Below are 14,564 nucleotides of genomic sequence, written 5' to 3' on the forward strand. Positions count from 1 at the left end.
GTCTATCCAAAGCTTCCAATCTGTTTCGGTTCTCCAGGCCCTGCTTGAAGGCGGGGTGAGGTGGCACCAAACATTGTCCTTGGGCATTACACGGAGGAGGGTGCGGTGCAGGGAGGGGTTGGCCCTCACCATTGCCCCGCTCTCTCCCCGAGGGGACAAAGGAGAGCAGGAGCACAGAGAAGAACCCAAGAGCCATTTCCTCCCTGCTGTGCACGCTCTCCCCAGCCCATTCTAAATCAGGTAATTGGCATGTGCAGATTGATCCGCAGTGGTGTGTGGTACGCTCAACAATCAGCTGTGGCATCTGTACAGCTGGGCAAACCTGGCACGTAGGTGTGTCAGCCGGTGTTCAGGAGCTAGCTATCCATCAGCAGCCATCTTGTTCTGTTTGTTTGTTTAAGCAACCACAGATGCGAGGAGGAGAGAGAGAGAGAGAGAGAGAGAGAGAGAGAGAGAGAGAATTTCCACCCCCTCTCTCTTACAGACCTGACCTGAGGTTTAGAATCTTCTTTCCCACTCCAAGCACTCTGGGCCATATTAGATTCTATTTTTGTGCCCCCTCTTCAACCGGAATGAGGTTTGCTTTGGCATCTGAGCTACCACCTGCCGTATGCTCTTTAGTTCCTGTTTGCTGTAAAGCTTGCTTTGGGTCTTGGGTATCTTCACAGCTCATTCTGTGGAAGGGAAAGGAGCATTTCCGTCTTGAGGTAACTCCCAGTAGGTCCCCAGCCTCCTCTAGATGGAACTCTGCCCTGCTGTAGCCTCCGTGAAGATCAGCTGCCTCCAGCTTTAGCAATTTTTTTTCTATCTAACAGGCAACAACCCTGAGAACAATTGTCTTGGAGGAGGGAGGAAGAGACGAGGCTGAACACTGCCGTGCAGGGAAGGGAGCCATTTTTAAAGCCCTTCTGAAATGTTCCCGATTGTTGTAGAGCTTCAAGCAGGTGAAAACATGAGATGAAAGGAAATGAAGTGGCTGCTGACAGACTGGAGAACATGGCTTAATCAGCAGCTCGAATCGATGAGTCCAAGGCTGGCTGCCCCCAGCAAAAATCAATGGGGGAAAAGGGCTGCTGGCCCAGATTCCTCCTATCTTTGTATCTACCCCGGGACCACCCAGAACTCTTCCTACCCCACGTGCGCTTTGCCCCAAATGATGATGTAGGCTGTAACTTAGCTGCCCCCTGAAAACTTCTTGGAAATCTAGCCTCCTACCCCAAATTAATAAAGAGGGGCCAACTGTTGTAACAAGCAACCTCAAATCCCAAAGGATTCGCACGATAAAAGTTTATTTCTCCCTCACACAGAGACCAATATGGATATTCCTCTTCCGGCAATTTTCCTGGGCGGCCCTCTTCCAAGCCATGACTCAGGGATCCAGGCTTCTCCCACCTTGAGAGGTTGCAACTTTAATCTAGGGCTTGTAGAAGCAGAAGAGAGCATTGGGAAGGCACGTTGGGTGCTTACCCTTGTTGGCCTGGAAGTGACACTTGCTACTTCTGCTTACATTCCATTAGCTTGTGTTTGTCATCTGGCCCCACATAGATGTGAGGAGTCAAGGAATTATAAAGGAAATATAAATTACCTTTGGGGTTCAGATAGTTGAACCCTGCCATTTCTCTACCAAATAATACTCACATCCCCTGACAAATAAAACCCAGAGTTATAGGACCACTGATTAGAAATGTTTCTATATCCCTACCTACTCTGTACCTCGTCTTTATTGCTGCAGAAAGCCAACCATTATTGGGTCCAATTTGGCCTGTTGCATCATCTTTTTCCTCTTATTGTCTAACTTTTATTAAACTTCATAGGACCCATTTTCCTTTGTCTTTGTACTTTTTTGCTGTTCTCTGGAATTCTTCCAGTTTCCATGCATGTAGTATTGGTTCTTATCCTTAAGGTAAATCATTTGCCTACAGTTGCTGCAGTTGTTTTCCATTGTGAGCAGTTTCAAGATGTTTAATGTAACAAAATTCCTGAGGTTGGAATTGTAGGTGATATTAAAGTTATTATTTTTCACTTATCCTGGCCTTCCAGAACACCAGGAGTGTTCTGATATGCCATATGAAAGCTCAGGCTAGCACGTAGCAGAGGACCAGCTGAGACACACTGTGTATGGCAGTGCCCAGCTCAGATCTTACCTACAATCTTCTTCTGCAGATGTTTACTGAATTTAAAAGTGCTGAGATTCTGAGGAGTCATCAAAGAAGTAGGACATGGTATTCCTCCAGGGAGAATCTCCTGCCTTCCTACCTATTCAACAAATCATCTTTAGACTCCTACTTTCCATTAACATTTTCTTTATATGTTGCCTAAAATGGCATCATAATGTCACCCCTTATTTAAAAACCATACCTCACTGATGGTATCAGTAAGGCCACACCCCACTGATGTTTATGGGCCTCCACAACCCAAAAATGACCTGCTCATGAATTGAATAATTCATCCACTGAATAAATGTGTACTGCCCATGACTATGTGCACTGTTGTAGGCACCAAGGAAATGAAAGTGGATTAATATGGTTTTTGACCTCAGAGAGGTCATGGTCTTGTACAGGAGATAGATGGTAATGAAGACAAATAATTCTAATATGGTGCAAGCCCTGTATTTTTGCTTTGTTCAGGAGACCAGTTTGGTGCAAAAGGAAAAATTGCTTAGCTCTGCCAAAGAAGGAAAGAGATCAGAGAGAGTTCTGCTGCAAGGAAAATACAGTGCTTGGGTTGGGTCTTGAGAAATGAGACAGAAGTTTCTTTATAAACAAGAAGGTGATATGGAAAGAAAATCTAGCCTACAAAGATGGTGTTTGCAAGGCAACACAGGCATAAATTAGTAGTGAATAATGACAAAAGTCTCAGTGAGATAGGAATTTAGAGAATATATGTGGGTGCACATAGGGAGGGGGTGGGAAATGGTCAAAAATCATTTTAGGTAGAAAGATCCAGAACCCTAATTGACATGGCTTAGGATCTAGCAAGGCTGTGGAAGGAGAGAAAGAGGGCAAGCTATTCTTCTGAGTTGTTCTTGCCATGAAGCGGGAGTCCATGAATTCTGTTCTCCAGATTGTCCTCAGTGGTCAGGCCACTGTACTTTCCACCCATGCTCAACATAGCTTTCATTCCCAAAGAGCCTTCTGGCTCTGTGCCTTTGCACATGATACTTTCCCCATATCCCAAACCTTGCTCATTCTTTTGCAGACACTCCATTCCATGTGGATTGCAAGCAGAGTGACCCGACCATGCATGGTGGCCCTGCACCCAAAATCCCAGGTCATGTGGAATCAGCCCCTTGCCATTTATCTGTCCCTAACTTATCTCCAGTAGGTTCATTTGAGAAGCTCTCCTCCCCCTAACTAGATGGAAGGGGTGAGTTATCTCCTGCCACTTGTATCCCCCACCACACTCAGCAGACAACTGGCCACATAGAAATCATAAAATATGTACTTATTGATTCATTGAAAGGAAACACTTGTAAGGTCAGTTTATTCTCACCAGCCCTAGAATTACCTTTGGTGGTTGTTAGAGAACAGACACTGGGGACCTAGTCCAAGATCTGCTAAGACAGCTGTTTAGAGGGGATAATCTGAATATTTAATAAGTACCCTAAGTGTTTTGTGTGTGTGTGTGTGTGACCATGGAAAGTAGAGAACCAGTGGCCTGGAGCAGGGGTTAGCAAGCTTTTCCTGTGAAGGGTCAAACAGTAAATGGTTCACACTTTGCAGTTCAGATATGGTCTGTGTTGCATATTCTTTTTTCTTCTTCAGCCCTTTTGAAATGTAGATATCGTTCTTAGTTTGTGGGTTGTATCAAAACAGGCCATGGGCTGTAGTGTTTCTACCTCTGGCCAAGAGGATAGGTTCCTCAATCTCCTCAAAGTCTTCAGAGACATATGAAATCCAGTGACTCCAAGTGTGAACAGTCCAGAGAGAAAGCCCCACTTCTGTTCTTTGCAGGGAGCAGGGCCTAACTGCCTACAACCTTGTCTTGTACCCCGGCATCTTGGGAATGTGTCCAGACTTCTTGGTGGACGTCGTCTGATCTGCCCAGCACCATGGAATGGGTGACTCCCACTGCCAGTTCCTGGGACCCACACCCCTAGCTTCCCTCATATTATGATCTTTATGGGCACCTATAACCCCTCATATTAGGTGCTCTCAACATTGTTGACATTTTTATATTAATACCAGCAAGGGAGGCACCAAAGCCTGAGAGAGGATTGCAGGTTCCAAACCCCCTACATCTCCCAACCTATACGTAGCAGATTGCTTTCTGCAGGCATCTGAATATCAGCTTCTAAATGCCCTCAGGATTACCCGTTGAAGTCTCCCTCCACTCACCACCAGTCCCTGCTTTAGGTCCTCCGTGGGCTTTTTCTCTGGGGACAGCAGAAGCCCAGGCCCTTCCTGACACTCACAGTTTGACGATGCTTAAAGGATCGCTCTTCTCGTTCAGCTCCTCAGTGAGATGTGAATTTGCACAAGATGATTCAATATATTTTTCTTGTGTGTTCTTCAGTCTATTTGTACTGCCAGGTGAATTTTTGACATTTCAGTGCGCTGCTCTAAGCTGCCCATGTTAGGGACCTGCCCCTGACCCTGGGTAGGGCTTTTAAGCAAGAAGAGCCAGAATAAACACATACAAGCATCCTTTGTAGTGTGCGTCGGTGCCCAGGTAGCCCTTGGTTATCTGTGCGTTCAGTCCTCCCGAGGCGGTGATGAAAAGGGTAGCGAGCCCTCCTTCTGAGACAGTTTGTAAGCAGTCCTGCCTGCAGGCTGAGGGTGGACAGGATGACCCCTCCAGTCCCATCCGGCCTTGGGATTCTATGATTTCTCACCTGAGTCCATTTTGTGCCCTGGGCTCATGCACATCAATTAGAAACACAACAGTTTACGCTTCTACAGGAGGGAGGAAAATGAACCATAGCAGTCTTCCTATCCGAACCAGACCTCATTTTTCCAAGTCACCACCTTACTCTCATCTGTAAAGCGCTAAATAGCCTGAGACCCAGTTATCTTTGTGACAATCTCTCCCCAGGTGCCCCATCATGGTAATTATGCTCAGCGGGAACGCTCTAGCTGCCCATCTCTGGAGTTAAACTCATTAAAGAGGAGAGGCTGAGAAATCTCCACAGAGGGCCCCCGCCCTTGAAATGATGGGCGTTCCCCTTCCTCGACTACCAGGATTGGGGGTTGGAGGGTTTTGGGGTCTGGTGTAAGACTCTAGATTGCCACAGAGCTTGCTTTAACCTGGATTTGCTGCTCTGATTTGTACTTTGGGTTTGCTATTGGGTCAGGAGAGAGGAAGGGCAGAAGTGAGGCCATGAACAGCTTCCATCTGATGAAATGAAGTACAGATGAAACAAAGCCATTAAGGTTGCTTATTCCAGACATTGAATATGACCGGTTGATTGGGGATGACACTCCCTTGGAATGGATTAGTGAAAAGGAAAGGAAGTTTCTGGAAGAAAAACAGTAAAAGTTCAGAAACAGGAATCTCAGAGCCTGGGATAAGGACTTAGTTACAAAGAGAGAAATGTGTTCAAGGAGGAGGAGAAAAGAGGGAGAGAAAGACAGAGGGGAACTAGAAGATGTAAGGCACTCTCTAGGGGAAAACGGAACATTCTGGTGTCTCTGATTTTGATGGGCAAGATTTTTTAAGAGACAGTAAAAAATTCTCCACTTGTCTAATGAAATGAAATGTCAGAGATGTCCTGCGCTAAAAGACCAGAAGTGAAAAATGTGTCTGTGGTTGTGTAACTTGTAACTTTTCCAGTCAAAAATAGATATCATAAAGGCCCACATCCTATTTGTCTAAGCTGAGCACCAATATTATTCCTATAATGGTCAAGAAGCGGCCACCCTACTCAAGTATCTATCTGTGACAATACCTGGACAAATCCTTCGATGCCGGAATTTATGAAGACAATAAAAACATTAATTGAAATGACTGAACATATGCTATGAAATGAGAACTATGTGTGGTATACCATAAAGTATAATTATATGCAAGAAACCATAAATGAATCTATACTGGAGGTCTGCTATCAACTTCCATTTACTCCTCATCAAAGAAATAGTTAACAAAACAAAACAAAACACCCTCATAGATGCTTGTGGATAAGACTGGCCTTTGTTCTGATTTGGTAGAGATTTTTCTTTGGATGTCCAAGTGGTTCTAAACCTTGCAAATGTCTCTCATACAGTTTTAGCCCACAGATGTCTGCACTGGAATTATTGTGAAAGTACTGTGTTTACGGGGTTCTAAATGACTCTGGGTAATTTGGAGTGGTGGGAAGGGAATCCAAGGTATTCCTTCCTCCTTTTGCTGCTTTGGGTGGCATTTCTGCCACCACTTCTGTGGCCCTAGATCCTTGAGTCTGGTCCTCCCTTCATGATTCCAGTTACAGAGCTGGGCTCGGCAAATACCACTGCCTCCCTAGGATCATCGGGCCCTAGAGGCTTCCTGCTTTTATAAAACTTTTGCCTTTCTGCCCCCTGTTTCTTGTCTTTGTTTTTCAGTTCTCCCAACACCTTTGTAACTAGACCCTATATAAAAGTCCCCCACTGAACAAGCTCTGTGTTTCTGACTGGATTCTGACTTTGTGTAGACATCTAGAGGTACTTGCAGGAAAGGATTAGATAGCATGTGTTTTTTCAGTTAAAAAATCAGGGACTATACTAATTTATTGCTCAAGAGCATTTGCTTTTTCTCCAATGCGCACCTCAAAATACCAGAGAAGTATGGCTAGAGAGTGGTTGCTTTGCAGATGGCCTGTATGTCTACCTGAGCTGTCCCGAGTGAATATGGAGCTACATTGCTCCTTTTGTTGGAAGAAGAACTTCTAACAAGGACCAACCTTCAAAATGCATCTCTCATTGGGCAGAAGCATTGAGTCAATGACATCCCCTGCAAATCACTGGTAGGTCCTTCATGGCCATAGCAGATGAAGGTTTTAGGGTCTCACCATTTCACACTCATGGGGGGGTAGGTGAAAGCAAGGTAGGTGTGTAGGTGAAAGCAGAAGCCATTCAGGTGATTTGTTGAGCAAAAGAAGCAGAGACTATTTTCCAGGGAGGAAATACCAGGGAAGGGAAGAACAAGGGTGTCAACCCCAGGAGCTGAGAACATTTTTGAAACCCCAGGAGAGCTGAAGACAGTGACCACCTGAAAGGTATGCCGGAACGTATGGTGTGTTAGGAGAGGAAATGTTTAAGTGTCACTTTATTAAGGAATCCCAAGGGAGATGAATATAATAGGAATGAGGGGGGATGGTCAGAGGACCACATTCAGTAATTCAATAAACACTTTTAGAAACACCTTCTTTATGCTAGAGACTATGCATCTGGCTCGGGGAATTGGGAGAAATAAATGAAACGGTCTTGGCCCTCGTGAAATAAATAAAAACTGAGTCAAAAGGAATCACAAAGAGTTTGGTGAAAGAATACAGATGATGCGCAACATATTGTGGAAGTCAAGGTGTGAAAAAGAGAGGAACTAAGGTGGAAGACTGAGGCAAGTCTGGGTATATTGAAGACTTCAGAGAACAACAGAAAATAGAAGCTTTGTTCCTCATGGTGAGATGGGCTGGGGCCGGAGCAAGTTTCTTACTGGGACTCTGGCATGTCTTGGACATTTGACAAAGTCAGATGTTTCTGTCTGCCCATAAAATCATTCTTGAACAGCATCTTGCACGACATCTACACATAGTGTTCTTTCCAAGTGGAACAAGAGGTGGAAAGATGTGCACAGCGGGGAACTGGCTTGTTTGGGGTTCAAAACCACAAGCTTTGTACCCTGTTATCTTACCACCACCACCCCCCCAAATCAAGAAAATCATCATGTCCACTAGCTATTCTGTGTTCCTGCACACGTACCTCATATTGACATTGTCGGTAATTAGAGTTAGCTCAACATGGAAATTGTGTGTATATATCAAGGACTGAGCAGAATAGAATTTACTCTTTAGTACATAGGCACGGTAGGTCACCATCTCCATAAAACTCTGGTTTGCTTTGTGTGTAGATTTTAGAGATTTAATTCTTAATTGTGTTTCTTTACTTTGCCAGTTCCTACTCCTACTGTGAGGACCTTTTGCATGGAGTTTTCATAGACCATTTTTGTTATCGCATATTTACATACTCAGGAGTTGCTTGTTTAATGAGGCAATTGAAATAAATAGTGTAATCATGTGTTTATAAGACTTAATGATAGACCTTCGTATACAGAGACAAAATTATAACACCGAATCTCATTGTAAAAATTCGGCTTAAAATTTCAGGAGAGAAAAAAAAGGAATTTTCTCTCTTGAGTTTTGGTGTTTCCGATGTGCTCAGATTTACTCAGCAAATGGCTGAAAAGAATACAACTGGCTTTGAGGTTCAGTAAAAGGAAATTTCGAACAGCACAAAAGTGCATCAACGTTCGATTTTCAACTTGCTTTAAATTTCTATAGCTGAAAAAATGCCAGAACTTTTCTTGGATTTAAATTCACCACCACTCGGGGCGCCTGGGTGGCGCAGTCGGTTAAGCGTCCGACTTCAGCCAGGTCACGATCTCGCGGTCCGTGAGTTCGAGCCCCGCGTCAGGCTCTGGGCTGATGGCTCGGAGCCTGGAGCCTGTTTCCGATTCTGTGTCTCCTTCTCTCTCTCTGCCCCTCCCCCGTTCATGCTCTGTCTCTCTCTGTCCCAAAAATAAATAAACGTTGAAAAAATTAAAAAAAAAATAAATTCACCATCACTTGAAAATTGTAAGGTGGGGCTATCAAAATCAAACAGTTTGGAGTGAATTCCTGTTATCCAAGTGTAATCATTGAGATGGGATAGCTCCTTATTTCCTCCTACTTCACAACTCTTTGGAATTGGGCTTTCTCTCAGGTGTATTAAACATTTCACATGGCCATATCAGCAATACCAGCAACATTAATAATAGGAACTACCCTTTGTGGCGTGCTTGCACGTTCTGGCTGGCATTCAGACACAGCTCAGACTGACGTCTAGCGATGCCTGCACAGTGGATGAGGCTGTGTTTTACTGACGTGTGATTCTCAGACAGCCCCAGTGTTTACTTCTCATTACGGAATTGGTATTTAACATTCTCAGCACAGGAATGTCAAGTGAAGTCACATTGCTTCAGCGGCTGATTTCCCTCACCCGGTCCAAGGCCTTTGTCGGAGCTTATTGACTCTGAAGGGAATTCGCCCCGGTGGGGGCTTTTAGGGAGCGGAGGCAAGGGGCAGCAGCAGCCTGTGTGCAGGAAGGTGTGAGGATGTCACTGAAACCATGACCAGAGATGACAGTGTTCTGAGGCCAGTGTCCTGAGCTGGTGTCGGGTTATCTTGTAAACTATCGATGGCTCCCAGAAATGCACTTGGCTAATTGCAGAACATCCCAATCTTTATGGAGGGTGCAGTATAATCCCCCTCGCTCCTCCTGAAGCAGCCATGTAGTTCGCATGATGGCTCTTCCTTTAAATCATGGTTGCATTATGTCAAATAGAATTTGTCAGCCATCAGCTTACTGAATGCAGTAATTGATCATTATTCCCCAACAAAGGTTAAAAAAAAAACAAAACACGGCAACAATTAAAGAAGCCATGAGAGAATTTATTAAAGCAAGAAGGAGAGGAAATCTCCAAAACACTTTCATCAGGTTAACTGCAAGGAGACAAGGAGAAATATAGAAATGGTACTTTAGGTCCGTCATTGATTTGCTCAGAGGCAAAGCCCTGAAAAAAACAACTGATCAATGCAGGGAGGGATTGGTTCTGCTGGGTGCCCTGTCAATGTCCCTCTTCACATGGCAGCATATTAATTGCAGCAGCATTTGCTCCGAATGAATTTCTTTATGTTCATTCATTCATTCTTTTGTTAATTCATTATTAAACGCCTTGCTCAATTATGGGGGCTCATATTACCTAACTACCTTTGCATTGGTTCAACAAGTCCTGCCAATGCTGGGTTGCCTCAGAAGAAAGAAACAGAAAAAAAAAGACGCATTGAATTTTCTTACAGTTTTAGATCGGGGTGTAATATCAATAACTTTAATGGAACCAGAGTTTGTGCCCTGATAGGAACCCTGCTGCTCCTCAAATAAATGGCTTGGCTCCACCTCAGCATTTATCTGCCAGGGCTCGGCTTTATCAGGGCACCAACTCAGATTCCATTAATGTTATCTCTTAATTAGCTATGCGATTAACCTGTGTTACTCCTGCACGATAATGAGTCGAAGACAGAACCAGAGAAGTTCAGCTGCCTTATAATTCCCTCTCCAGAAGCCAAATCATTCTGGAAACCATTCCAGGGGAAAAAAACAAAAACAAAAACAAAAACAAGTCTAAGTAGTTCTGATTTGTGTTTCTCCTGGATACAGGGGTGAGTTCTGCACTCTTTGGAGGGAAGAACAATTGGGATTTTAGTTAACATTTATGATGCTTGGTACCAGACACTGTTCTAGTGCTTTCTATTGATTATCTCATTGAATCTTTATAGCAGGTCTATAGGGTAGGTCCTTTTACCATCCCCACTTTACAGAGAAGGAAACTGAGATACAGCAAGGTCAAAAACTCCATCCCAAGGTCACATAGGTGGGAGATGACTGAACCCGGGACCAGGTGCAGGCAGCAGACAGGGTGCCTAGATGCCCAGTCATTTCTCCAGGGTCCTGAGTACAGAACCCAGTGGTAAAGGAGTCTTCAGATAAAGGCAAACAGCCCCTGCACCCACTTTGTGGCTGACTGTCCCAGCCGAGCCCTCAGGACATTTTCCTCCCACTGGGCACGTCTGTGGCAGGTGCATACCTCGGCTGTGCAGGGACAAAGAGGCCTCCTTGCTTAGATTTTCTGCCTGTAGAAATTTCTCTCCAGTAGATCTCAGGGGAGCCAGGGCTTGCACTGGTGGACTTGGATGGCCCTGAGCAAAATGTAAAGATGGAAAAATACCTTGGCTTGCCTGCTTCTCCCATCTTTATTCTGTGTCCTTTGTCCCCTCAAAGTCAGATCCCCTCCCCCACTGCCCTCTCCCTCCCCTTTCTGCCTCCTCCCATGCACATAGGCACGGCTCTCTTTTCTGCTGAAATTACCCAAATCATCAGAAATGTGCTGTCTGGACAAGCAAAATTGAAGAGATCATGACCTCATCGATGCTGCCACCAGTAAAGATGACGTGAGTGGCAAGAGGCCCCCTCTTCGGCACCCCTCTTTCCCTGTGGTCTCCTCCCCTAGGCACTCAGTGGGGGGGGGGGCTGGGGAGGCGAGGTGGACAGAGTTTTGTGATATAAACCTAATGTTGGTGGAGAGCACCCTGCATGAAGCCCCTAAGATGACATCACCACACTGCCCCCCATCCTGCCCTGGCCTCAACATAGAACCAGGCCACTGTCCTGGAAACAGGACACACTGGACATTGTGGACATTTGCTCTGGCTGGAGAAGAGGTACTGCTGTCTCCGCTGCTCCTCCCACACGGCCCCTTCCCTGCATCTCCATGGTCTATGCCCTCCCGTCCAGTGGAATACCCTTTTTCCAAAAAAGTTTTAGCTCTTGAATCCCATTATTAAACCATTCACCTGCTTTTCTCACCCCTAGAATGTCCCATCACCATCAGCCCTTCCAGAATCCTAGGGCTTCTTACTATTTGGTGTTGTCCCTATTGAGATCAGACCATGATATTATAGATCAATCAATCACATTACAGTGTGTCCATGAGAAGAAAGCAAACCCCACCCTGGGATGGGTGTCTGCACGTTCCACTTTATGAATCGATGTCAATCCATATGCAGTCCCTTATGATGCCAAAGTCAGAGGTATAAATGATCAATTCTTTTTACAAGTAGGTTTACTTTAAAGCGCATTGTTTATAGGTGATTGCTGTTGTGTTATTTCATATAAAATATAAAAATTAGAACTAACAATCTTTTGGAACCATGTTTAAAAACAATTACCTAAGGGATAGAAAGATCTTTTTGTTGTTGTTTTATTTAGGGAAACACCCACCAGTGTTGCCAGGAGTTTATCTAACCCTTGAATATCCCTCTGTTCCTTTCTCCCACTTTTGTTCCCAGACGGGGAAAACATGAGAACAGTTTCTGTTTTACAGTTTGTAGAGCTTGCAGCCTTCTAGGCAAATCTAGAAAACACAATTTGTCTGGGAATTAAAGTAGGAGGAAAAGATGAATGTGAAAAGAAGGAAGACAGGGAGGAGGAGGACAGCCACCTCCAACCCCACATAGAGAATATCAAACACAAAAAGGCACTTCAGCTCAAATTTTGATTCCATTTCAGCGAGGGGTGTGATAGAGAGGGACCATGGACTCATCTGACCACGTGGTCAGGACAGCCCAAATTCATTCCTATTCAGCTAATGGAGAATTTCGAATAAGGTAAATGTTGCCTGTCTGATATTTATATAGGGCATTAAAACCCACAAATCTCTCTCTCACTCTCTCTCTCTCTCGTGTGTGTGTGTGTGTGTGTGTGTGTGTGTGTGTGTGTGTTTTCCCAAAGACTCAAAGAACAGTTTATCATCTAAGGCTTGCTTCTTTTCAAAATAATGTTTGCCTAGGTGAATGCATTTTCTCTCCGAGAGCTCAAGTTTGTTTTCAAGGCAACATTAATGACTAATGGTGAGTCATCCAGTTTTGTGGCTTGGTACAGTAGTTTATATTTATATAATAGCTTAAAATTCAACTTTGAGCAATGTCCACAGCAGGGAAGAACAATTAGTAAATTCATTAATTGTGCTTTTGTGTACACTTTTATTCTCAAGGCTAATTATTTGTTTAAATTATTTTGCCTCTATCAAAAGTGTTGCCACATGAAAATATTTCAGCTTAGGTTTCTGGTGTGAAATATAAGGCTTGGGAAGTTCAGACATTCTTCGGAAAGGTAATCAGCTTGCATTTGCTAATGACTGGTACTCAACGTGGAGCCTTTAATTTAAGCACATAAGCAATTAGTTTGGGGAATGTAAGTGTACAAAGAATCATGATTCATGCCGCTGCATATCCTTTCTGTCTGCTGTGGACAATGGACATCTTCCACGTTTGACTTTCACATATAATCAAACTCAGGTGTACCATCAGTTAGAATCACGCAGTCTTATGCAAAGCACTGCTATAAAGGAATACATCAGTTGCCAAGTCAATGCGCCAGCGTACATAATAAAAGTGAGGTTTCACTCTTTTTTCGTGGAGAGGATGAAAGTCTCCTTCTCCTCTCTTTTCTAAATTCTCCGTGTGTCTGGGCTGTAGCTGTAAGATGAACCAGCTGCCGCTGGAGAGGATGCTTTCCAGTTCCCAGTTCCAGGTGTGGGGCCGGAAAAGAGATTGATGACTTAGTGTAGGCACAGCCAGTTTCCTCCACCAGGTACAAGGGAGCGACAGCAGAACAGAAACAGCCAGCCCTGCCTTCTCCAGCATCTTCCCAGCCTGGCTCAGTCCTCAGGGAGATGCACAGTCCAGAATGCACAGAAGGAGAAGGATGATAAGGACTCACTCAGCACCTGCTGCGTCTTGGTGCTGGAGTAGGCATTTGACCAACAGATTTAATCATTGCAACCTCCAGAAGAGGTAGGCATCGTGAGTCCCATTTTTCAGAAGAGGAAATGGAGGCCACAATGTAGATTGGAACCCAGGAATGTGTGCCTGAGAATCCAATGGCCTTTCCATGATACCACGTTGTCTTCCTGGCATTTAATACAGTACCTGGCCATAGTGGATACTTCATTCATTCGTTCATTCATTCATTCATTCAATGTTTGTTGAGGGCATACTATGTGCCTGAGGATGTAGCTGTAAACAAGTTAGATAAGGATTCTTGCCTTCAAGGATTTTAACGATAAGCAGACGAATGTATCTCATTCTAGTAATGAATATGTGTTCAATGAGGTTTGGCCAAATGCAGGCCAGGCCTGTAGCAACACTATTGTAGACTTAACACCATCACATACCCTCATTTATGCACCTGCAGTGCCGGAAGTTTTCATTCCAAGTGAAAGCAAACAAAGAAACAAAAACCAACAAACTGAGGACCTGGTTATCAAGCCTCCAAAGAGAAGCAAGACGACCATGAACCCCTCCCAAGCACCCCAGTTATATGGGAAGCCAGTTAATACATGGTGGTGGTGGTAGGGTATGGATTCATCCCCTCCTTCATGAGCTGGCAGGACTCCAGGAGGAAGCTCTATCACTTGGGCAGAATGGGCTCTAGAGTGTGCTTCTGTAGTTACTGTGGGAAGACAGAGCTTCCAGTAGCCAGGGAGACCATGGAAGGGATGCAGCCCACCCCAAACATCAGAGAGAACAGAGGTAGAAAGTATAGAGAAGGAGGACATGCCATAACTCCACATGGGCTGCTTTAGTTGTTAAATGTTTGTGTTCTGAGTCTGCTCACACTCCAAAACCAGCTCCACTAATCACCAGAAGTACAGATGGCAAGGACCCATGAGGTCACCTAACCGAGCCTGGCCAGCTGACCATCCGTCTCCAACAGCACTTTCTAGGCCTTTCCCCCCCATCTAGTGTACATATCCCAGAGGACTGTGCTTTGCTCCGTCCTTCAAGAACCAATTCC

This window comes from Lynx canadensis, chromosome D3 (genome assembly GCF_007474595.2).
Source record: "Lynx canadensis isolate LIC74 chromosome D3, mLynCan4.pri.v2, whole genome shotgun sequence".
Classification (NCBI taxonomy): domain Eukaryota; kingdom Metazoa; phylum Chordata; class Mammalia; order Carnivora; family Felidae; genus Lynx; species Lynx canadensis.